Raw genomic sequence first — 16,540 nt, 5'->3', positions numbered from 1 at the left:
TCCACATTTACTCCCCCCACACAAAATGTAAGCTTTTCTGACATGCCATCCTCCTTCACATTAAATGCAAACTCACTGTTGTGTTCTTGTTCTACCTCCACAGTGTTCACATTTTGATTCTTTGATCCTCGTGAACGACACATCTTGGAGTAGTGGTCCTTCCCGTTGCATTTGTGACATGTCTGTCCTCGTGCAGGGCATTTGGGATCCCTTGCCAGGTGATCAACACATCCACACCTGTAGCATTTCCTCTCCGATGTGGCGCCGTCTTCTCTTTCCGGTGTTTTCCCTCTCGATGTTCCATATTTCCCTCCTTTTTGCGCAACGCGATGTACAGTCTCAGTGTCCCTCCTTTCTTCATTTAAAGACATGGCTGCCATCTGTTCCTCAATTCTCTCACATTGTGAGGCTAATTCCAACGTGCGGGCCAGCGTCAACGTGTGCCCTTCCTCCAGTAATTTTCTGCGCACATACAAAGACGTACACTTATTCAGGATAGCGTCCCTTATCTGATTGTCAGTGTCGGCTTGAAAACCACAGTCCCTTGCGGTCCGTCTCAGACGTGTAGAAAACTGTTGCACCGTCTCACCTGGTTCTTGGCACAACTTGTGAAATGTCTGGCGGGCAAACGCTGCGTTGACCTGGGGTACAAAGTACTTGTTCAGCGCTGCAACTGCCTTCGCGTAGTCGCTCACCTCCCCGGTGTCTGGTAGAATCGCAAATACATCCTGGACGTCTGGTCCTGCCAGGTGTAAAAGTAGAGCTCTTCTCCTCTGCTTCACTGCCGCCGCGGCGTCCGCTTCAAGTATTAGTCCTTTTCCATCAGCATACAATTCAAAAGAAGTAAGCCATCGTGTCCATCTCGGTCCGAGTGTGGCTGGATCCGTATAGCATGCGAACGGTTGAATCCCCGACTTCTCCATGTTGCTCGTCTAAAACTTTTTAACGTTCAACTCACAGCCGCTTTTGTCTTCAAACGTCCACAATAATCCTCGTCGCCATTGTTGTGTCCTTGACTTGTCAGTTAAATCATGCACAAAGCTTGTTGTCTTTTAGTTACTTTTATTAACAGAGCCAAACCTGCCGGTTCCCAACGCATGTGTCAGCTGGTGAGTTACATACATAATAGTGTCCTTCCAGAACTCAGTCACCGGTCATGTGACTTGGGCAACCAATAGGAAACCAGTACATGACAGCTATTAACAATGGGTTTGCTTTGCACTTGCATCAAGTCATTGCTTCTGCTGGTCGTTTGGTTAAAGGGATATTCCACTTTCAACAGGGAAACACCTATGGGCTTTTCTCCCCACACACACCCACTGTAACTTCAAACTCCATTTTAACCATGATAGATTCATTAAAAACACCCATTATTTTTTCTGGTGACTCATATTACCCTCCTAATACGTGAGCAGGCTGTGTTTTTTCGATAACTTTTTTCATTTATTTTTAATAATTATTTGGGAAAATGGAAAAAATGAAATACAAACAATTATTATAAAAAATAAATGAAAAAATGTGTCGAAAAAACACGGCCTGCTCATTTATTAGGAGGGTAATATGAGTCACCAGAAAAATAATGGGTGTTTTTAATGAATCTATCATGGTTAAAATGGACTTTGAAGTGGGATGGGTGTATGTGGGGAGAGGCCCTGGGCCTGGAGGGCCTTGTAACATTTACATCAAATATCTAAATATTGAATCAAGCAAATTAAAAACTGTTCAGGGTGTTCATAAAAGCCTGATTAGACGATAAAACGACCAAAAGTTTTTTTGAAAGTGAAATATCCCTTTAAGCATTTCAATCATAGCACTCCTGCAACACATGCGCTGAAAACCAAGCAGGAACAGTTGAACATGACCCCCAAAACCTTGATCCAGTCCTGCAAAACCCGCTGGAATTCAGTGTATGATATGTTCGAGCGACTGATAGAGCAAAGGTGGGCAGTAACAGCCGTGTTGTCAGACTGCAATGTAACTACACTGGGGGAGGCCAGGGCGCTTGATCTCTCCAGCGAGCACTGGGATCTGATGGAAGAGATGCTGTAGCTCGACCACGGCAACAACCGAGAGGAGAACCCGGGCCGCTACTTTACAGGGAGCGTACGTTAACCAGTCAGCCAAAGTGCCAGGCACGTTGGCGAGTGACCAACAAGCTCAGCTCTGCTTGTTGGTGCTCTCTCTCTCTCTCTCTCTCTCTCTCTCTCTCTCGTCGCTGCTACACGCGCTTCACTGCAAACTGTAACCTGATACTTTCATGACGAAAATTGCGTAGGAGAACTTTCAGGGAAACATATTCCACAAATTAGTTTTCTACAAAGTGTACATCGTGCAAATACAATAGCGTCAGGAGAAGCAGCTAGGAACATTCGGGTAAAAATGGGCGATTTTTGTGCAAAAGGTGGAGTCTTTAGATGCAGTGTAAATGTGATTCTATCGCGGGTTTGCCTATAGAAAAAAGTGAAGAAATTAGAAGAAAGTGAGAAAACAAGTGGAGGCCATCATAGTCAGTCACGATGAAGTCCTATCACTGTGACTGACTGGTCTAGATCGACCAAACAGTGAACGGGGTGATGGTCCGATCTGTCTGAAAGTAAAAACAGAGAGATGTGTCGGGGTTCGCGGTGGATAGCTCTTCACCGTGAGTAATGACGTAATGTTGTAGTAGATAGATAGATAGATACTTTATTAATACCGAAGGAAATTCATTTCGTTCAATCAACAGCTCCAATGCAGTACATTCACACAGTTATTAATAAAAAGAGCATGATGAACATATAAAAACAATGCATCAGTGAAAAAAGACAGCACAATAAAAATCATCTAAAAAGTATAGTAAGTCACTAATTAAGAGGAAAGAATAAAACAATAAAAACAAATGTTCAAATAGGACACAGCTTAAACTATAGTAACATAATAAAAAGGGTTTAACTAGCCAACCCCCGCCCGTCTCCTCTCCCCCCCAGTACTTCATTATATACCCTAATGGCCCTTGGGATAAAGGAGTTCCCATAGCGGTCTGTTTTGCATGATAGGGATTTAAACCTATTGCTAAATGTACTCTTTTGAGAGTGAAGTACTGTGTGCAGCGGGTGGCTGACATCATCCAGTATGGACAATGTCTTGGCCAGAGTCCTTTTCTCTGCCATTGCCACCACCGAGTTTTATGACTTAAAAAAACGACACTGCTGTGGATAGCTTATCACCGCGGTGCCTCCTATGATAGGGGCATAACTCGCCATAGAGCATTAAATAAGAGTCACAATCAACACAACAGCGTGCAGCTGGGTGGCCTGGGAGGAGTCATTCAAATCACAGTAGCCTAAAGGGCTTTGCACACAGGACCGTTACGTTTCTTTCCGTTTGCTGCATGATTAAAACACATTGGATTTGGTGTGCAAGGCTGTGCGGAATCCACACTGCGGATCCAAAGAGGAGTCATAAATGGAGTCAATGAGTTTTTACCACATACGACAAGATGCACGAATCGAACTGGGTTCGAACTGGAAAAAAAACGCACAGCTGCCCACCTGCCGCATGGCAAATTCGGAGCCAGTGTGCATGAGGTCATAGAGAATCATTGTTTTCTTTTAAAAAAAATATTGTCTGTTTTTTCCGTGCAAGAAAAACGTGTCTGTGTGCAAAGGGCTTAAGCCCGTATCAGAGTGTACGGTGGAGAGCTCTCCACCGCAAATTTTAGGTGGAAAGCTTTCCACCGCAAGTCAGAAAATAAGTGCAGGACATCATAGTCACGGGGCCCACGGTGAAGTCCTCCCCCGCCTCCCTCTGGTTCAGACGCAAACTCCGTTCAGGTCGACCAATCAGTGAACGGGGTGTAGAGCCTGTCTGTCTGATAGTAAAAACAGAGAGATGTGTTGGGACTCGCGGTGTAAAGCTCTCCACCGCGAGGAATGACGTAACGTTGTAGTTTCATGACTCAAAAAGACTCGAAAAGACTACACCGCGGTGTAAAGCCTTCCACCGCCCAGGCGACTATGATGTCGGCTTTAGTGGGAACAGGTGAGGGGAAAGGCAGGAGAGGAATGGATGAAAACCCCCAGGAGCCGCTGAGGGACTGCGCAGGTCACAACACATACAGTATATTGACCATACAGCCCTGTCCTCAATACTTCAGCCTTCAATACTTCTGTTTTGAGGGCTGTTCACACCAACTAGTCGCAACTTCCAACCAGTTGCAAGACATTGCAGCAGCGGCCTGGACTGAACAGTTGCAGACCGGTGCCTTTGGGGAAATGGTTGATCTTGTAAGTGGTTGCAACTATTGCAAGTACCAGTAGTCGCAACAACTGTGTTGCGAAATCATTGGCGTAGAGTAGACTGGCTTGCACAAAGGTTCCCACTGTAAATAACCTAAAGATGTAATATCATGTTTAGCCTACACATGTTTCAAAGGAAATTATGAATGATGAAATTCAATAAACACGATTGTGTGTGTAATGCATAGGATAACCTTTTATTTGACCATTACATACAATACATGCAAATATAAATATCACCTTTTCAGCGCTATAGAGAGAGATCTCTCTCTATAGCGCGCAATGAGGGCCTCTCCAACTCTTTTTCCCGGGCTGAATCAGGGGCCCAGCATGTCCCTGCATGGAACCACATCAATACAGCATGGATTTGTGGACAGAATCTTATCCAAGACAACAAAATATTCTACGTTTTGGGTCTGAGAGGCTAAATCTCATCAAATGGTGGTCCGTTGCTCAAATGCCGAATAAATAATGGGCCTTGATATGAAAAGGGTTGAAAAAACAAACAAACACTGTTGTAATGTTAATCCATTCAATCTAGGAAAGCATCAGCATCATTTTAAACTTTAGCTACATAGTATAAATAGTATTGCATCTTTAGGTTGTTTACAGTGGAACCATTGTGTAACATCTTGAAAAACAGAAGTAGGCCTACGTCTTGTGTAATATATAGTCACTATGTTGTCTCTGCCAGCAACAGAGAAACAGAGAGGTCCAATAATAAGAGAGAATCATCTGTTTGAAGTAGAATGGTTCAAACTTTCAATGTTCTACACAGGTATAGGCTAAATTTGGAAAGTGTGTTTTGGCATGAGGTTATGGTATAAATACTAGGCGACTCTCTAAAACGAGTGACAGCCACAACAACAACCAATGTTAAAACAACAACAACAAAGTGTTTCTAATCGTGAGGGAGGAACACACCAGAAAAAAGAGGAACAGAGCCAAAGACTTAAAAGAGAGACGTCACTTCACTTTTCTTCAGTGTGTGTAAAGAAGTGGATCCACATCACTTTAGAACCTATAAGTCATAGAGGTAGACATGGCCGTGGCTTTCCACTGTGAAGACTATGTGATGGAGGAGGAAGACGATGCAATCTATGACAACGTAGACAACACTCCATCTCAGGACCAACAGCGTCAGCCTCACAGGAAACGTCAGTCTGGTAAGATATATTAAAACATTCATACATAGCATTGAAATGTGACGCTACGTCATCAACGATGAGACTGATTGCTTTATTGATTGATAGATTGATGAAAATTTGGAATCGACAAAATTGCATGTGCATACAATGAATGGTCAAAAGGACACAAGAACATTTGTTGTGGTTTGTCTAAGGAAATATGTGTCTGTGCAACGCATAACTGCTGGTATTCATTTACACATACTGTAGGTGTTAGAACAGAGTAGGAAACTTTAACGTTTTTCAGGCCCCGAGTCAAAAAAGTTTGAAAACCCCTGCCCTATATATACGCGATGCAGGGACCCCTGTAGCTTGGAAGAATTACAGGTTTTTATTTTAAGTGACTATGAGTTGAGTTGAGAGATTTGTACATTTTCTTCCATGCATTATCCCTTATCCTTAAATATATTGCTACACTGTGCTTGGTTTCCACAGTGACGTCGGTGTCTTCAGAGAGGAAGTGCATCAGCTCCAGACTTCCTGTGCAGGTCACCGTGGGTCTGCTAGGTCTCCTCCTATTGGCTGGAATCACAGTTGGAGTCCACGGTAACTGAGTAACTATTCACCAATCACCATCAATGTCCTCAGTCTCTGAAACATGGCAACATGTATGTCATCTATAGCCTCTGTCTGTACACAACCTGGCAACATAGCATTGTTGTTTCAAATACTTTTGAAGGATTTGGCCATAGCCAAATAAATCCCATAAAAACGTCTTAAACATGTTTTAAACAAGGTTTTTGTAACTTTTTCTATGATATTCATTTGCAGTGTCTGTCAATGCGAGCACCAAGATGGAAGAAGGTAATTTAAACATAATTATATTATGTTCAAAATAAATGTTGTTTTGAAAATGCTACTTATATTTGATCTGCATAATTGACAGCGGAAAGCTTAAAGATTTGGTCAAATCACATTAATCACTCAAATCTATGTTATTTGCATGAGTATTGATTTATTATTTGATTGATTGATTCATTCATTAATTCATTGATTTAATGCTAATGCTGGGATGATTTCAGCCCTCCTTGCTCGGCTGTCCACCCTGGAAATGAGGCTCAACGCCTCTGAGGGACACAACGCAGGTATTATAACTTAACTTTTGTAATTAGATGTTCTAACTTCATCGAACAGAATTAGCACAGGACGATTCGACTAAGTGTGATTCCAGTTGCGATTGGTTGTTTAAGTTGGACAAATTGTGGACAAAAAATGTCCCCAAATATGGATATGACTGACGTCTGACATCATAGAGGTCTTATGTTAAAGACCACATGAGACTCACACAATATGTCCATGTATGGGCATTCCAAGCTATGGGCTTAATATTGATGACATCAGGGATCTCTATATATGGGCAGGTCAGCAATTATAGACATTATTGAGGCATTATTTGTATGTGAATTCTGTCTTGGCCATATATGGAGTGCCATTGTATGGGCATTGCCAAATATGGGTCAACAATGTGATGTCACAACAGGTTAGCTATAGACAATAGAGGCGTTACGTACCTACCTACCTACTGACTCACTCTCTGACAGTCAGGATCTGCTGGGTTTCATAGTAAATGCTCCCTACCGTCGCAATGTTGTTCATTGACTTCATTGAGTCTGACTCCAGTACTACAACACTAGTTAAAACCTTTTAATACTCCATGATAAAATACTTTAATGTTATTGTTACGTCTGGGGGAGTTAGGGAAGGCAGGGGTTATTCATGTTCTGTCTCAGGACCCCTAGACTGGGGCATAAAGCCCGTATCATAGTCGGGTCCGCGGTGGAGTCTTTTTGAGTCATGAAACTACAACGTTACATCATTCCTCATGGTGGAGAGCTTTACACCGTGAGTCCCAACACATCTCTCTGTTTTTACTATCAGACAGACAGGCTCTACACCCCGTTCACTGATTGGTCGACCTGAACCGGTCTAGACGGGGTAAAGGACTTCACCGTGGGCCGTGACTATGATGGCCTGCACTTATTTTCTGACTTGAGGTGGAAAGCTTTCCACCTCAAATTTGCGGTGGATAGGTCTCCACCGTACACTCTGATACGGGCTTAACAGTTATCTAAAAACAGCATGTCGTGAGACTTTTAAGGCAAGAGGGACACTTCACTGTTATCTATTACTTTTAAAACATGTTCACTCTAACTGTCCTTCTTGTCTTCTTTAACTGTCTGTCTTGTCCCAGAGCTTCAGAGCAACATGGACGCCTTGAAGAAGGAAATCCAAGGTAATTCCATGGGAAGGATGATGCATCAGAGTTGAACAATGACATGTTTTACTAGAAGACATTAGAAATCGACCTCGGGTCTTAATGGGTGTTAAAATAGAATAGGTGTAGCGGAGTGATTCACAGCCTCAGCCTGTTGGCCTCAAAACTGTAGTACAGGGTTCCCCAATAGGCGGCCCGCGGGCCATACTGTCTGGCCCCCACCAACCCCAGTAAAATGGTGGTATAAGAGCAGCAACAACAACACTAGTATATCGTCATTGTTGGGTGGAAACCTCGTATTTCCAAATGTGAACGTTCTTTCACAAAGTAAAGCCCTGCTTCATCATACGAGGCCGTCGCACAAAAGTAGTGAAAACAGCAGATCTACAACCTCGCACTGTGAGGCGTTGTGTGCTTGTAGATCGTCTGTTTTCACTAGTTTGAATAATTTTTAAAATGATACCATAAATGCAAAACGAACGGTTTGGACATACACGATTTTCACCCGACATGACGATATCTGAACTGTCACTGGAGTTGTGGCCCTCGACTTGGTACCCTAGACATAATTCGGCCCTTGGGGAAAACTAATGCAGGGAACCCTGGTGTAGTATCTACCTCAATCCATTGAGAAACCCCTTTAGATCAATGGTTAAAATATCAGACTTTCAAGCGGGAGACCTGGGTTTGAAGCCCTCACATTACACAACAATCATGATCCTATTGTTGATTTCCTGAATATTCACAAAGAGAAAGATACTAGAATGTTCCATGAAGTTCTGTAGCCACTGTTTAGTTTTACTACTTTGTCTGCTGCAGGCCTACAGCAACTTGACAAACATATGTATTACATTTGATTGGTGTAAATCAGGTTGTATTAATATTATAAACAATATGATAATTAATGTTCCTGTGTTGACAGACCAACCAAAGGTGGCCTTTTCTGCTGGTTTGGGTCCTGGAACAGTTGGTCCATTTGGTGTCGACACCACTCTGATCTACAAGACAGTCTTCACTAACATCGGCAACGCGTACAATCACACTACAGGTAGGTTAGGATTATTTCATGTTAATTAACGTTATAGAATCATTTAGTTTATCAGACGTTACATATATTACAGTAATGTACATATCTTCAAGGTGTTTCCTATTTAAACCTATAGACGTCTCTCATCATGAGATGAGAGACGTTTTGTGTCATTGGTTTTAATTAAAGGAGGATTTCACCACTTTTCAACCTATCTTCATATAATTGGTCCTCACTAATGTTCATGATAACATAGCATAACATTTTTTCAACTCGGTCTGTGTCTCAGAGGAGGGCTGTGGGTGGGATCATATTGTGACATCATCGATGGAGAATCCAAGCTAATAGAAAATGCAGGCTTTCTATTCCTGAAAAGTTGCAATGTTAAAGTGGAAGCCATTGTTATCGCAATAATAACCAATCTAATTTTTTTCTTTTTTAAAAATAATGTTTTTAAAAAGAATCTGTCAAACGATGATGTCACAAGATGATGGGTTTCTGAACTTCCTACAGCTCTCCTAAGAGACTTTGCAGAGTAGATTTTTTTCTTTTAGTTTTTTGCTATTGTATTATGAACATTAGTGAGGACCAATTATATGAAGAAAGTTTGAAAAGTGACAAAGTCGTCCTTTAACACCTGGGAGGCCAAACTCATTCAGGGACGAGTTAAGGCCACTAGGTGTCACCACGCCAAACTCGTCCCTGAACGAGACAACGAACGGTTAACTTTACGTGCTACTGCGTGCCCTCTGAATGACCCGAGTCCATACGTCACCCCGTAGCAGAGAGAGAGAGAGAGGGAGAGAGAGAAAATAGCGGAGGCTGGTTACATTGATTTCCATTCTACTCTGAAACATAAAAAGGGCTTTATCTCTGAATGAGGTGAAAAGAACGCCAGGGAAGCAAAGATCTGATTGTTTTCACGGCGACACTATAATGCGATGGTCGGCTCCCGTTTGGATTTTAGTTTTGGGAGCTTTTGTAAACAAAAGGATTATCTTCCTCAATCGTCAGTGGACACCCACGTGCACATGCACAAAGCTTCCGAGGCTCTTTAAAATAAAGCGTGAGTGAACGGCGGCAGCAGCAACAGCTAGAAATGTTATAAACCTGAGCAGCCCATGTGTTAACAATGATAATAATGATGTATCAAAACGTCCAAATGTACCGTGCACCCCCATCTGAAGACAATTCCAAATTTGTCACAATGTTTTGAACATAGCAGATCAACAAGCTCTCAATCACAATGCGTTGTGGGATATAGATCTGCTATTAAGTTTTCATAAAATAAGGTATAGTTAAACTGTTTGTTTGTTTGTTTGTTTGTTTGTTCCCTCAGGTATCTTTACAGCAGCAGTGAGAGGAGTTTATCAGTTCAGATTTACTGCAGCTCACACTTGGTCATCAACGTATGTGAATATCCAGATGTATAAAAATGAACAGCAGCTCATTTATAACACAGCATGGAACAGTGGTAACTGGGAATATGTATCTAATGGAATGATCATAGAGCTGGAGGAGGGAGACAGGGTTTACATGCGTTTGCCTGCTGGGAGCAGCAAGCTCTATGATACGAGCTCATCCAACCACAACATGTTCAGTGGTTTTCTGCTCTATCCTCTGTGAGGAAGATCAGAGTGGGGTGGCTCAGAGTAGATGACAGAGTACAGCAACTTGCAATGGGCCTGGTGTACAAGATACACTACACCACTATGATACCCAAGTACCTGTCAAAATACTTTATAAACGTTAAGGATGTCCACAATTACAACACCAGAGGCAGGGCCACAGATCACGTTCAACCCAGAGTAAACTCAAAGAAAGGGTCAAACTCGTTCTTCTGCTATACAACAAAAATGTGGAATGCCTTACCGAAGGTCTTAAAGGAGTGTGGATCACTAGCATCCTTTAAAATCGCCCTGAAAAACCACTTACAGGCAGCAGCCGTTCGCAACTGGTAAAAACAAACCTAGCCCAGCCCAGCCCTACCCTCCCCTGCCCCTTCAAACAAACCTAGCCCAGCCCAGCCCTACCCTCCCCTGCCCCTTCTTTGTATATACTTACTGTTTGTATTGACTTACTGTATTTTGTTCTTTCATTTCATATTTTACTGACTATATCTACTGCATAGTACTGTTTTCTATTCGTCTGTCATTCAATGTTTTATGAGATACTTTAATGGTTTCCTGTGGAAATAAGCATAGTCTTTTCTAGGAGCTCCTTTTAGTAGACCTTGTACCAGTGAACTGTACCTTTTCCTATGCAAACTTCTAATAGTCTTAAATCAATCAGGCATGTTTTCTTTCTCATTATTGTTTTGCCTTAACCCTCTAAGGCCCACGGTTGTAATATTACAACGTTTGTATTTTATCCAAAAAAAGGTTTAAATTATTTTATTTTAGCTCCCCCTACCACCTAAACACCACCATTGGATTCTATTGTTTAGTATTACAATGCCATTGGCCACAATATTTGCATATAAATACCCCCCACAGGGGCTGACATTCACACCCGCCACACCCGCTGAAATTCCAGAGTTTTGACGAACAACATCTCACTTTTTCATGGAAGCTATACCTCACAAAAACATAAGTAAAATGCCTGTACTATTTTTTTGGTGATCATTAGAATGTCTAGAACATGTACATATGTTATTATTGTGAAAAATATATGTAAATTAGAGCATGATTTATGATTTTTGATTTATGGCTATAAAATCTTACAAAAACATTTTTTTGAAAAAAACATTACATTTTCCTCTTAATAGGACTCCTACAACACCATCTGATTTTTTTCAATTTTTTATTTCAAGTATTTCTTAATGCGGGCCTTAGAGGGTTAAGAGGGTCATGCAACATTTATTTAAAATAAAGTGGTTGAAATTATTGTGATGCTGTATCAACACATTTAGCTGGGGACCCTCTGGAACCCCTTAAAGGAGTAGTTCACCCCCAAAATGACTTTTTTCCTATTGATTATTCACGCCATGGAGACTAGAGTTCAATAATATTTTTCGTTTTTTGTGGCATTCCTAAGACACAAATTTGGTTAGAGTAAATGTACCCCCATCGATTCCGGATGGGGACCCGAATCCATTTGGGTCTCCATCCGGAACGAATGACGGTAAATCTATTGTAATCACATTTTTGTCTTAGGAATGTGACAAAAAACTAAAAATATTATTGAGCTCAAGTCTCCATGGCGTGAATAATCAATAGAAAAAAAGTCATTTTGGGGGTGAACTACTCCTTTAAGGACCCTCGGGGGTCCCCTGGACCCCACTTTGAGAACCACAGGGCAATTATAATGATGATGATAACTAGAAAAATATTGTTCCTTCGAAACAATTGTGGGCTCGCTTCAAGCCGGAAAACAATGGCTATAAAAGTACAAAATGTCAAGATCGCAGGCAGTGCTCTCTTTGATGTTACTGACGTCAAAGATTGGTCCATTTTGTTCCAAAAATGTGTTGTGCAAAAGTTGACCCGCTGGTGGCGCTATAACAGGCCAATGTAAGAAGGGTGGTATCTGTTCCTTGACCTATTGGGAATGTGCTTGCAAGATTTCACGCACATTGCAGGCTGTGTTCATGATTTGAGGTGTTTTTGGCTTTGGCCACTTTATCGCTGCTTGCAGCTATATTTATTATTATTATTTTATAATTTTTTTGTGTGCACTTCATAGGCATGTTAGATAAAGGTCCTTAGATTGCGTGTAGAATGTTTCATGCAAATTGCAAAAAAAATCCTAGAATAAAAACGGGTTTAAGCGTTTTACAAACTGCTCAAAATTATATAGCGCCCCCCTTTGGCCATTTGGGGTAAGATTGGTTTCAGTGATATTTGAACTAACCCTCTACACTATTTTGTCATGAAAATCTGACTTTGCATGGATGTTTTAGAGGCAGAAGAATAATTTGCATAAAAATGCAATATTGTTTGAATTATTTAAAAAAGCATGTTTCAATGTTAAAGAAATCCGATCTGACAGATCTTTAGATATCGGTCCAAAGTTCACGTAAAAAAAGTTTTGTGCACGTGACGCGAAAATTCCAGAATAAAAGCGGGTTTACGCGTTTTACAAACTGCTCAAAATGGCGGAAAATTGAAGGGCGGAGCTTACTTAACAACGACACAGATGTCTTCCGCTTGAGTCAAAGCACACGTGTAACAAGTTGCATGTATTCAAACGAAACGAGTCATGACTTATGCCCGTTTGAAGTTTGAATTTTCAGACGCTTCGTATAGCGCCCCCCTTTGGCCGATTGGAATAAAATTGGTTTCAGTGATACTTTGACTAACCCTCCACATCTTTGCCAAATGCCATGAACGTGTAACTTTGCATGTATGATTTAGAGGCCGAAGAATAATTTGCATAAAACCGCAATATATATTGAATTATTAAAAAATCATTATTTAACGTACAAACTTCTCACCACATAGCCTGTGTAGATATAGGTTCAAAGTTCATGTGAAAAAAGTTTTGTGCACTTGACGCGAAAATCCCAGGAGGAGATAGATTTTTACTGTTTTTCATATAATTCCGAATTGTGGGAGACCTAAAGGTCAGAGGTCAAAAGTTAGAGGGTAAAAGTTGTTCGGCATGAGGAGACGCATAAGTGTATACAGGTTTCATGGCTGTATGTATAACACAGCATGAGCTATACCTGTTCAAAGATCGCACTTTCGAAGGCTTCCTACAGCGCCACCATTTGGCCGATTGCTGTAAAAAGTAATAGCACACTTCGCCACTGTAAACTGAACACATTGATGTTTTTATTTTCATTTTCTCACTAAGTATGTAGGAGTAGAAAGGAACCGAAAATCCCGTCTACTTACTAGATAAATAAACTAGAAAATGTGCAATTTGGGAAATTGCGAGTGTGGTTGCTCGCCCCGCCCCCCTCCCACGAGTTTTGCAAGACGATTATGTTGTCACGTCACTCCCGAGATCGTTTGTGTTTCGTTTTGAGAGGGTTGTTCCCCCTGAAAAACGCGTTTTGGCCTGAAACGGTTACGTTTTGTGCGTTTGTGGCGCCCCCTAAGGGTCGAAGTGGAAATGCTTTTGGGGATTTGTTGAATATCCCACCCGCAACTTGTGGTTAAAATTTGGTGTTGACTGGATGTTTCGTTTATGATTTATGGCTATTTTTGGCAAAACGGGCCCCTCTCGCTAACTTCGGAAGCGTGTTCCGGACAAACGGTATGGACTATCAAAAGTTTATCGCGTGGGTTCAGAGATCTTGTGTACCGATTTTTTTGACATTTGGAGAAAATATGTGGGAAAAGGAGCAAAAAGTGTGTTTTGAAGAAAATTCAAAATGGCGGAAAATCTATCCTGGCGCAAATGGGCGGGGCCTATATGGGGAGATGCGTCATGACCCAAGGAATCCAGGGGAAAAGGAATTTAAATTTTCCGACCTACGGTTCAAGAGTTACAAGCCGAAACGTAAAGTGGGCTGTTATAGCGCCACCATGAGGCCAACTGACGATATTATTTTTTATTTAATCCTTGATATCATTATAAATCTCCTCTCCAAGTTTTGAAACTGTAGCCCCTATGGTTTGCGAGAAAGAAAATAATTGAATGTGAGTTTTAGCGATTCCCATTATAAGTCAATGGGGAAAATGAATTCATTAATAAATTCATATCAATTAAACGATACAACTTTTCTCTTAGCGAAATAATAGCACACGATTCCCGATGAAGCCGGTCGATTTGACATATGGCGCGAGTGTTTGGCGCAAAAACTGTGGGCGGTGAAACGCGTCAAAATAAAGTTTATCCGGAAGAAGAAAAAAAATAAAGTTTCCCTAGAACTATAGTGTGTTGCCCTGTAAGGGCAACCACACTAATAAATAAATAATGACAATATCTAAAGTGTGCTCGCCAGTTACTGGCGAGCCCACAATTATGATATGATAATGATATTTCAAGATTAATTAATTATAAAAGCATTGTCAGCAGGGTGAGCCACCATCACATAATGTAGGTTTACAATAAAACATCAGATAATAAAGGATGGATTTACAGTGGACGAAATAGACAATGAACAAAGAAGTGTTTAAAATGGCTTGACTCACTGTCTCACTGTAGGCCTACTCTCTGCTTTTTACATTTAATAAAGTATTGTGTCATCCTTTTAGCCTTAGTCTGAATTTACCTCTGTTTACATTTATGACCAATAAAGAATTGTGTTATCCTTTAAGCGTTAATGTCTGACTGTACCCGTTTACATTTAGGCTATGTCTAATAAAGTATTCAATCAATCAATCAATCAATCATTCAATCAATCATCAATACTTTACCTTTATTACTGAAAATGTTATTAAATGCCTTTAAAAGTCCTTAAATTGTCACTCAACGCGTTATGTTTATAATTTCTCAAATGATTTAAGCAATGTGTGCATGCATGCTTTTGTCATTGAAAAACATATTCAAGCCATAGGCTATTTTTAGCACCATAGCAGCCGGTCGGTGTTAAGGCTCAGGTGAACAAAAGCAACTGTTATTCCACGCCGGCATTATACAATTATATAGTCATTTTATGCTCGATTTTCAGCATGTTGTTAAGCATGGCCAGACCTACTGGAACAAATTGGAAAAACCTTTTGTATCATTTATTTGGGGGGTTAAGTAGTATCTTGATGATTGATGATAGCACCCTTAAAGCTACCACTGGTGCAATGCTATCACATGCATGACAAAAATGATCATCACTAATGAGCATTATTCCCCTCAGATGCTAACGACCAACCCCCCTGGCTCATGGAATAGCCATGCCTTTGTTATATCTAATGTAGGCCTACATCTAAAAGATTTTCGTCATAGCGCAACATATGTTGAAGTATTGTAGTGCAATTGCGACAACCACCAATCTGGTGAAAAATTAAAACGGGAAACGCCAAATATTCAAAACTTTCAATAGATTCAGCCAATAATCATAATTATCACACATCCCAGTTTTTGCCGGGCCAAACAACAAATCACGTGACGTTGATCCCCTTCCCCTATTGGCTCATACTAGGACATCACATGACGTAGGTGTATCCAGAATAAGCTGCCGTGTTGAGCGTCAGCTTTTAGATCAGCTGTTTTCTAAACAGCATTTTGAAAGATTTTGGAGGAAGAAAAGAAAAGGAAGGAAATGTTGAAATCAGCTGTTGTTTCACAATGAGATTTTTTATTTATTCTTTACTTTGGTACTTTGATGCCAATAAATAGTCAAGTGAAACTTGCAAGTATTTCTATATTGCAGTATTGTCACTTTTACTAAACTAAAAACACTCTTTTAAAAACAGTTCTGCCACCGTTAGAAGGAATGAAAAAATAAACTGTGTATAGCTTTAGAACCTTAAAATCCAAGTTATAAAAACAATAATATTTAAAATACATGATAACCGTCTTAAATAACCTGTGAAAACAAAACTGTTAGAAAAACAACAAACATATTTAAAATACAATCCTGTATTTTCAGACATTTAACCCCTTAAAGTTTAAACCTTCAATACTCTGTAAACTTGACCTTTGGCTCTGTACTTGGTCTGCTCTTTTTTCCCTCTTGGTCTGCTCTGTTTACACCAAACATCTTTGCCAAAAAAAATAGCCGATCTACAAGCTCACGCCACCTCACAGCGCGAGACGTGCAGATCTGCTATTTCCAGCTAATGTTCCCCTCAGAATAGAGACGCTTTAGGGTTCAAGTCGGTTCAATCACACAAAATGTGGTGGTCCCCCTGTAGTAACTCTGAGGACCCCCATGGGGTCCCAGACCCCCTGTTGAAGACCCCTGCATAGATGATCATCTTAAATTACCCGTGAAAACAACCCGTAA

Source organism: Nannobrachium achirus (genome assembly GCF_963921795.1).
Source record: "Nannobrachium achirus genome assembly, chromosome: 11".
Lineage (NCBI taxonomy): Eukaryota > Metazoa > Chordata > Actinopteri > Myctophiformes > Myctophidae > Nannobrachium > Nannobrachium achirus.
The sequence above is the reverse complement of the archived record's forward strand: the minus strand, read 5'-3'. Positions refer to the sequence as shown.